The sequence below is a fragment of the Helianthus annuus genome, chromosome 17, assembly GCF_002127325.2.
Source record: "Helianthus annuus cultivar XRQ/B chromosome 17, HanXRQr2.0-SUNRISE, whole genome shotgun sequence".
Lineage (NCBI taxonomy): Eukaryota > Viridiplantae > Streptophyta > Magnoliopsida > Asterales > Asteraceae > Helianthus > Helianthus annuus.
In genome coordinates this window covers 73,217,048-73,224,710 of record NC_035449.2, presented here as the reverse complement: position 1 = coordinate 73,224,710, position 7,663 = coordinate 73,217,048, and the positions used below count along the sequence as shown (strand labels likewise).

The following is a 7,663-nucleotide window of genomic DNA, read 5'->3' as shown; positions in this document are numbered from 1 at the left end:
CTTGTTTTGTTTCTTGATATAGTTGTTGTTCAATCAGATTAAGAACTGAATTTTTTGTTTCTTGATATAGTAGCTTTTATTTAGATTTGTTTCTTAAATTGTGTTTTGTTTTGGATATAGTTGCTGATTCATTCAACGTTAAAGTCATGAGCGATTCACAAAATAAAGTGGGGAAAAAGAAGGGCAAAACACCGGTATGTTGTTGGTTCAACTTTTATAGTTTTTGGTTAAATTTCCTTATAAACTTTTTGTGTAACTTATTTATTTTTTTATCTATTGTAGGTGGATATGGATTCCGATTCTATCAAAGTCGATCTAGAAAATGATAGCTCTATGAATTTGGAAGATGATGAAGTTGGCTCTATGGAGGTAGATGATAAAAATGATGAAGTTGGCTCACAGAAGATATAATGTCGCTTGACATTAGCCGTGAATCAGATGCTTCAAATTCCGTAAACAATCCTAAGGTATCCACTCCAAATGCTTCAAGTAGTGTTGATTGTTAAAAATCAAAGAACATCTCAAGGTACCCATTTCAAATGTTTCTAGAAATGTTGCTTGATAAAACTATATGAATGAGTTTATGTCAAATTGTCCATGCCTAATACGACTGTAATTATTTGTGTGTAGGTTTGATTGTTTGGAATTGAAGATCTTGAGAAAGAAAGGCATATGGGAACTTGAATGTTGAAACTATTTGGATGTTATGATTAGACTTTTATGGATTTCGTTTTAAGTTTGTTAAGACATTATGTGCTTATGAATTTTTATGACTTTTGTGAACCTTTGGCGACTAAATTTTCATTAAACAGGTTCCTTAATTACTAATTTCAAATGTGGAATAATAGGTCATGTTCGTGTCTTAACAGGTCGTGTTCGGGTTTTAACAAGTCGTGTTCGGGTCTTAATAGGTCGTGTTTGTGTCTTAAACAGGTCATATGATATGTTGGCAACATTTTCGTGTCTTAACAGGTCATTTCGTGTAACCTGTTTATTAACAGGTTCGTGTTCGTGTTTGAAAAATCTGACACGATAAGATTTCGTGTCGTGTTCGTGTTTACAGGTTTCGTGTTCGTGTCTTAACAGATCGGGTTGACCCGATATGCCAGCCCTAGTTTTAACAGCACGCAGATTTCCTTGACGTTGTGTTTTAACAACAAGCAACTTGCTGGACATTGTGTTTTAACAGCAAGCAGATTTCTTGACGCTGTGTTTTAACGGCAAGCAGATTTTTTGACATTGTGTTTTAACAGCAAGCCGATTGCTGGACACACTGTCAGTGTCTTCGTCTTCAACACACTGTCATGATCAACATTAAAATGGAAAAACACATAAACCTTAAAACACATTGTCATCATCAACATATTCAGATGTCATTTTAAAACACACTGTCATTGTGACAACCCGAACTTTCATATAACGTTTAATCTGGTGATCTTAACTCCTCGTTAATTCTCTTCTAAGTGGTAAACATTCAGTGCTCGTATGATTCTGTTAATCAAGTACGCGATTGTATTGGGCCGCATCCTACACCCGTGTAGCCCAATAAAATACAAACTAGATTAAAAAAAAAACAACTTTACCATATGAGGCTGACAACCCAATTGTGTGGGCTTGAGCCCATTTCGGCCAAAGAGGCCAACTGCCCCAAAACTTATATCATTGAGTGTACGTATATTGTGATAGTTTAACTCAAAACTCAAAATAAAGAAACCCTACTTCTCTTTGGCTTCGCAACGGCAGACCTCGAGACCCCCCCCCCCCATTCGAAGCATCATTCTATTGGATCGAGCTTATGGTTAGTGATTTGTATCCGTGTTGAATCTTACTCGTTTGATCTTGTTTATATGTGTGCCTGATTAACACAAGGTGTTTGCGTGTGATCTATGATAACTATGTTATATGAAATAGGGTACTTTATTAGAATGAAAAACAAGTAATATAAGCCAGTAACTGTGATCGGCCATGTGATGTATCAATTGGAATGTTACGTGAAACTGGATGATTGATAATGATGATTTTATGATTCTATGTGATGACTGTCATGATTGTGCATAACAGCTTAGGGTCTCATACTATTATAGTTCATTGGTAAGGAGTCTTCGATAATGCTTGATTAACATTCTGTTGATTGATGACTAAGAAATAGATGATGAAACTGCTAGTATGCGATTAGGGTTGCAGGAAACTGTTAGGGTTCAGGTTCACCACGACGAAATAAGAGGAGTTTCTCCGGCTGACTTCCGACGAAACCTAAGGAGTTTCGCCGTCAGCTTAGACCCGACGAAAGTTGGCCTTTCGTCCATGGCATTTTCGTCGCGTAAATAGTTTATGATGCTAGATGGTATTACTTGTGTGTTGGGGTGTACACCGAAAGATGTCGGCTTACATGATGGTAATTATGTGTTAAGGATGATAATATAAATGAATGAATATGAATATTATCTTGGTAGTTAATCGGTGGGCATAACAGTGGGCATGATAGGAGTCTAAATACACAACACATTGGTGGGCCGGTTACATGGGGGTTTTGCTTGTTATTCATACAAACTGGGCCTCACACAACATCATAATCAGACCTGTTCTGTTGAGTCACTAGATGAAACAGAATCACATAAGTGTTATGGGCCGGGACATATTTGGGCTTGGGATTTAGCCTGTCACACACACATTTAGTTGGGTCGAAAACCAGTTGGACCGCACACAACCAGGAACGCCGTAATGGGCTGGCAAGTGGTTGTTAGCTTAGTATACTTGTCATTGAAATTACTTGTGACTCAAATTGCTTATTGTGTATTAAGTGAACTTGCATGTTACCTGAAGGGGAACCGAACTGTTTGATTGTGGCATTGGGAAATATGAACTTTGTGACGTAAGTATACTTATGGCTCGAACACTTGTTATAACATGAGTAATGATATGTGTCATGCTTGTTCGCTACTGGTGTAATGTGTATAAAGAATATGTGATTTATGCGTATACAAAACTGACTGGCATTGGAACCATACTAGGATTTGGGTGTCCAGCTGTAAACAAGTAACTAATCTTACCGAGCAAATCAAAGGTGAGTGTGACAACTCAAATTTCCAAGATTTCTATTTCGTATTTATTGCACGATCATGTATTGATTGCCATGAAATTATATATGTTTTGATTGTTTGATTGTGTATAGTTGTTGGTTATTTGTGAAACTTGTCAAATGTGTAAACTTGGTGGTGGAACTATGAAACAGTTATGAGATGGTGTGCATTTGTAAATTATAATACTTAGGGATGTAGATGGTAATTAGTGAAATCCTAATTACTTAACCCTAATCCCCTTCCTTAATCATTCTCTAATCATTTGCAAGAAACCAAAAACACGTACTTTCATCTCCTCTAATCCCCTCTACAACCATCTTCTTATTATTCTTGGATTTTTGCATCAAGTTGATTACCAATTCATCTAGAATCGGATCAAGGTAATTGTTTAAGCATTCTTGTGATTGTTTGATTGTTGTTAATCATTGATTCTTGTATTTCTTGTAAACCCTAGTTCTTCTCATGCTAGTTCTGTGGTTGCTGATTTGATCCTGTCTATTGTGATAATGTTGTTGATTGATTGTAAAATCGATTGCCTGATGATTGGATACGTGATGTGCTAAAAATCACTGATTTTGATTGAGGTTATTGTAGTGTAAATATATGTAAAAAAATAAGGATTCACGATCGCAGGAAGAACTAGAACGTAACTGATGAAATCGTATTGAACTTGAATGTCTCGTATGAATTACTGATAGTTTGTCTGAGTTTATCATAATTTCATATGGTCCGAAGATAATGAACATCACTAGGTCCGAGTTTAATAACATGAAAATGATGTCTGAGTTTATTTAATAGTTTGCCAGGTCCGAGTTTAAGGACCTCCCATGGTCCGAGTTTAATGTTTTTGCAAGGCCTGAGTTTTACAAACCCTCATGTTAACCGAGTTTATTAACACAAATGAATGAGGTCCGAACTTGCTTATCATGCTTAGCCCGACCTCCTTACTTGTGATGTAGTACCGAGCCCTCATGCCCTATGTTTTGTTTAAATGTTAGGCTCTGTTGACTGCCAAACTTGCATGCGTTATGTAGAATTGGAACTTTACAAAGTGATGTATGAAGCATGTTATCTGTAAACATCGGTAAATAGAGCCTATTGTATGATCCGTATGTTCTGTGCATTACAGCATGTTACTGTATGATATCGTATCCGATTGTATGATATATCATGTGTTACCCAAGTTTTGAACAGGGGAGACCCCCCCTATACTTGTCTGAGTTTTTGAGTGATGCATGATCCTGTAAATGTCCATATGAATTACGTGAATTGTATGAATGAGTTAACTGTTACGTGATACATGATTGATACATGATATTGGCTATCAAGCACTATGTGACACTTGATTACATGCGTATCATTGCGAACATGAACTGATTTGTTATACGTGCAAACAATAGGACTTGATTAATTACTTGTGAGTGCATAACCTAGCATACCGAGCAAACCAAGGTGAGTTCACACTCCTACTAAGGCATGGGATTCCCGGGTCGTGGGAATGGGTTAAAGGTTATCATTGACTAAGAACGTATATATGCTTTTCCTAGACTATCATCTATCATAGTCCTCGGATGTCAGGACGGTTCCGTAGGTTGGGATAACACCTACGTGGTTCCGTAGGTTGGATAACACCTACGTGGTCATATGCCATTTACTATCCTTGGTACAAAGGATACGCACGTAAGACCTACGTGTACGCATTACTTACTTCTTCCGTAGGTTGGATAACACCTACGTGGTCATATGCCAATTACTATCCTTGGTACAAAGGATACGCACGTAAGACCTACGTGTACGCATTACTTACTTCTTCCGTAGGTTGGATAACACCTACGTGGTCATATGCCAATTACTATCCTCGTTACAAAGGATACGCACGTAAGACCTACGTGTACGCATTACTTACTTCTTCCGTAGGTTGGATAACACCTACGTGGTCATATACTACTGTTCTCGGACGAAGAACAGGGATGATACGAATAGTCTAGTGCTCACATAATATGGGAAGCCCCCACTTGTATAACTTACTATTGGCCCTGTAGAGCCACCCGTACTTACTGTTACGCATTTACTTACTGTGAACTCGCTCAACTAGTTTGTTGATCATTCTGTTACATGCCTTGCAGATCGTTAGGTACTGGGAGCTTGCACTGGAGAAGCGGGTCGTTGTGGGCAGGAGTCGTGGTTTCTACGTTGAACTATTATGACATTAAAAACTATTAACTATTGTGATTTATTTTCTATGCTTCCGCTACACTTTGAAACTATGGTTATGTTTTGAACACCTATCGTATTGATTGGATGGTTTACATTTATTTTACTTAATATTAATTACATGTTCAATATGATTGGTGGCTTGATCCTGGTCGGTCACGCTCCCAAGCGGTGATACTCCGCGTGTGGATTTTGGGGGTGTGACAGATTGGTATCAGAGCCATTGGTTATAGAGAACTTGGTTTTAATATGGAAAAACGTTTTTATTAAAACCAGACTATAACCAGAACAGTGCTCTCAACGATCCACAACGACGCTTCGCTCCACGTGCAAGACTCGACATCCTAGGTAATAAGGTTTATGTTTGTTACCTGCTTGCTAGAACTGCATAGAATTTTGCTCGTAGTATGCTTACATTACTCTGCTCACTACTTGATATTGCTTGAGAACACTTACGTGCTTACACTCTTCTGTCATCGCACTATTCGCGAACTTTTCTCACTTATGTTGCCTTTGATGTGAAGATCAATGGCCGCACGAATTAACATGACTCAAGCCCAGCTAGAGGCTCTCATTGCTGCGGCAGTTGCAGCCGCCCAAGCAGGTCAACCCGCTCAGCAACAACCTGGGTGCACCTTCAAGAATTTCATGGATTGTCGTCCTAGCTCGTTCAGTGGCACGGAGGGAGCAGTTGGACTCCTCCACTGGTTTGAAAAGCTCGAGTCGGTTTTCGAAATGTGTGAATGCCCTGAGGCTCGCAGGGTGAAGTTCGCCACTGGCACACTTGAAGGGATTGCGCTCACTTGGTGGAACGCACAAGTGCAGATCTTAGGGTTGGCAGCTGCTAACGCCACACCCTGGAATGAATTCAAAGAACTGATCAAGAGGGAATACTGCACTAGAGAAGACATTCACAAGTTGGAGGACGAGTTGTATAACTTGAAAATGGTTGGTTCGGAAATCGAAGCTTACACCAAGAGATCAAATGAGTTGGCTGTGTTATGTCCAACTATGGTGGACCCTCCATACAAGCGTATTGAGTTGTATCTCAAAGGTTTGGCACCAGAAATACAGAGCCACGTTACCTCGGCTAACCTCAACAACATCCAGGAAATCCAGCGTCTCGCTCATCGCATCACCGATCAGGCAGTGGAACAGAATAAACTGCCTAAGCGTGTCAGTGCTACTGCTACCGCTACCGCTTCTACTACACTTGCTACTCCCAGTGAAAGTAAGAGAAAATGGGATGGGGATTCTAGCAAGGGGTCAGCTTCAGTACAGTCACAAGCTCAGCAACGAAAGACAGACAGTTACCAGAGTCCCAGTCAGCACTCCTCAGGCAGCCACAGGCAGGGAGGGTATCGAGGAAACCTTCCAAAGTGTAACACCTGCAACAAACATCACAGTGGCCAGTGTAATAAGGTTCGTTGTCAAAGATGCCTCAAGATGGGTCATGAGGCCAAAGATTGTAGAAGCGCTCGACCTGCGAACCAGAACCAGCAGCAGCTACCAGCACAGCAGAATCAGCAACAGGGCAACAAGGGGTGCTATAATTGTGGTGCTGAAGGTCACATCAAGAGACACTGCCCTCAGCTAAACAGGAACCAGAATAACAACAATCAGGGTAACGGGAACGACAACAACAACGGGGGAAACAACAACAACAACAATGGCAACGAGGCAAGAGGTCGAGTTTTCATGTTAGGAGGAGGAGACGCAATGAACGCTAATTGAACTTATAACTTGTCTTTGGGTTTTCATTATTATGTTTACGCTACTCAAACAAAGTTTGGTTTGAACATTAATCGTGTTGGGTTTTATGAATTATTTTACCTGTATATTTTATGTTTGGTATGATGGATGGGTTGATATTATTGAGCGTACCTGCCGTATTTATGGACCTTACAAACAGGGTGTGCAAACCCTACCTGGACAAATTTGTCATTGTCTTCATCGACGGCATTCAGATTTACTTCAAGAGTCAGGAGGACCACGAGCAGCACTTACGTCTTATCTTGGAACTTCTTCGAAAGGAGCAACTGTACGCAAAGTTTTCTAAATGCGACTTCTGGCTTCGTGAAGTCCACTTCTTAGGCCATGTGGTGAACAAGGATGGGATTCATGTCGATCCATCCAAGGTAGATTCGATCAGAAATTGGCCAGCACCGCGTACACCAACAGAAATACGCCAATTCTTGGGTTTGGCGGGATACTACCGGCGGTTTATCAAAGACTTCTCCAAGATCGCGCAGCCGCTTACTATGCTAACACAGAAAGGTGTTGTTTACAGATGGGGTAATACGCAGGAGACTGCTTTTCAGTACTTGAAGGATAGATTATGCAGCGCACCTATTCTCTCACTGCCCGAG

General features: G+C 40.2%; 1 long non-coding RNA gene across 1 annotated transcript; it reads left to right on the top strand.

The window, feature by feature from the left end:
- The first annotated feature begins 401 nt into the window (after positions 1-401).
- LOC118489053 lies at positions 402-745 on the top strand. The gene is made up of 2 exons (XR_004886001.1): positions 402-526; positions 631-745. It is a non-coding gene; the product is annotated as an uncharacterized LOC118489053 (long non-coding RNA).
- The last annotated feature ends 6,918 nt before the right edge of the window (positions 746-7,663 follow it).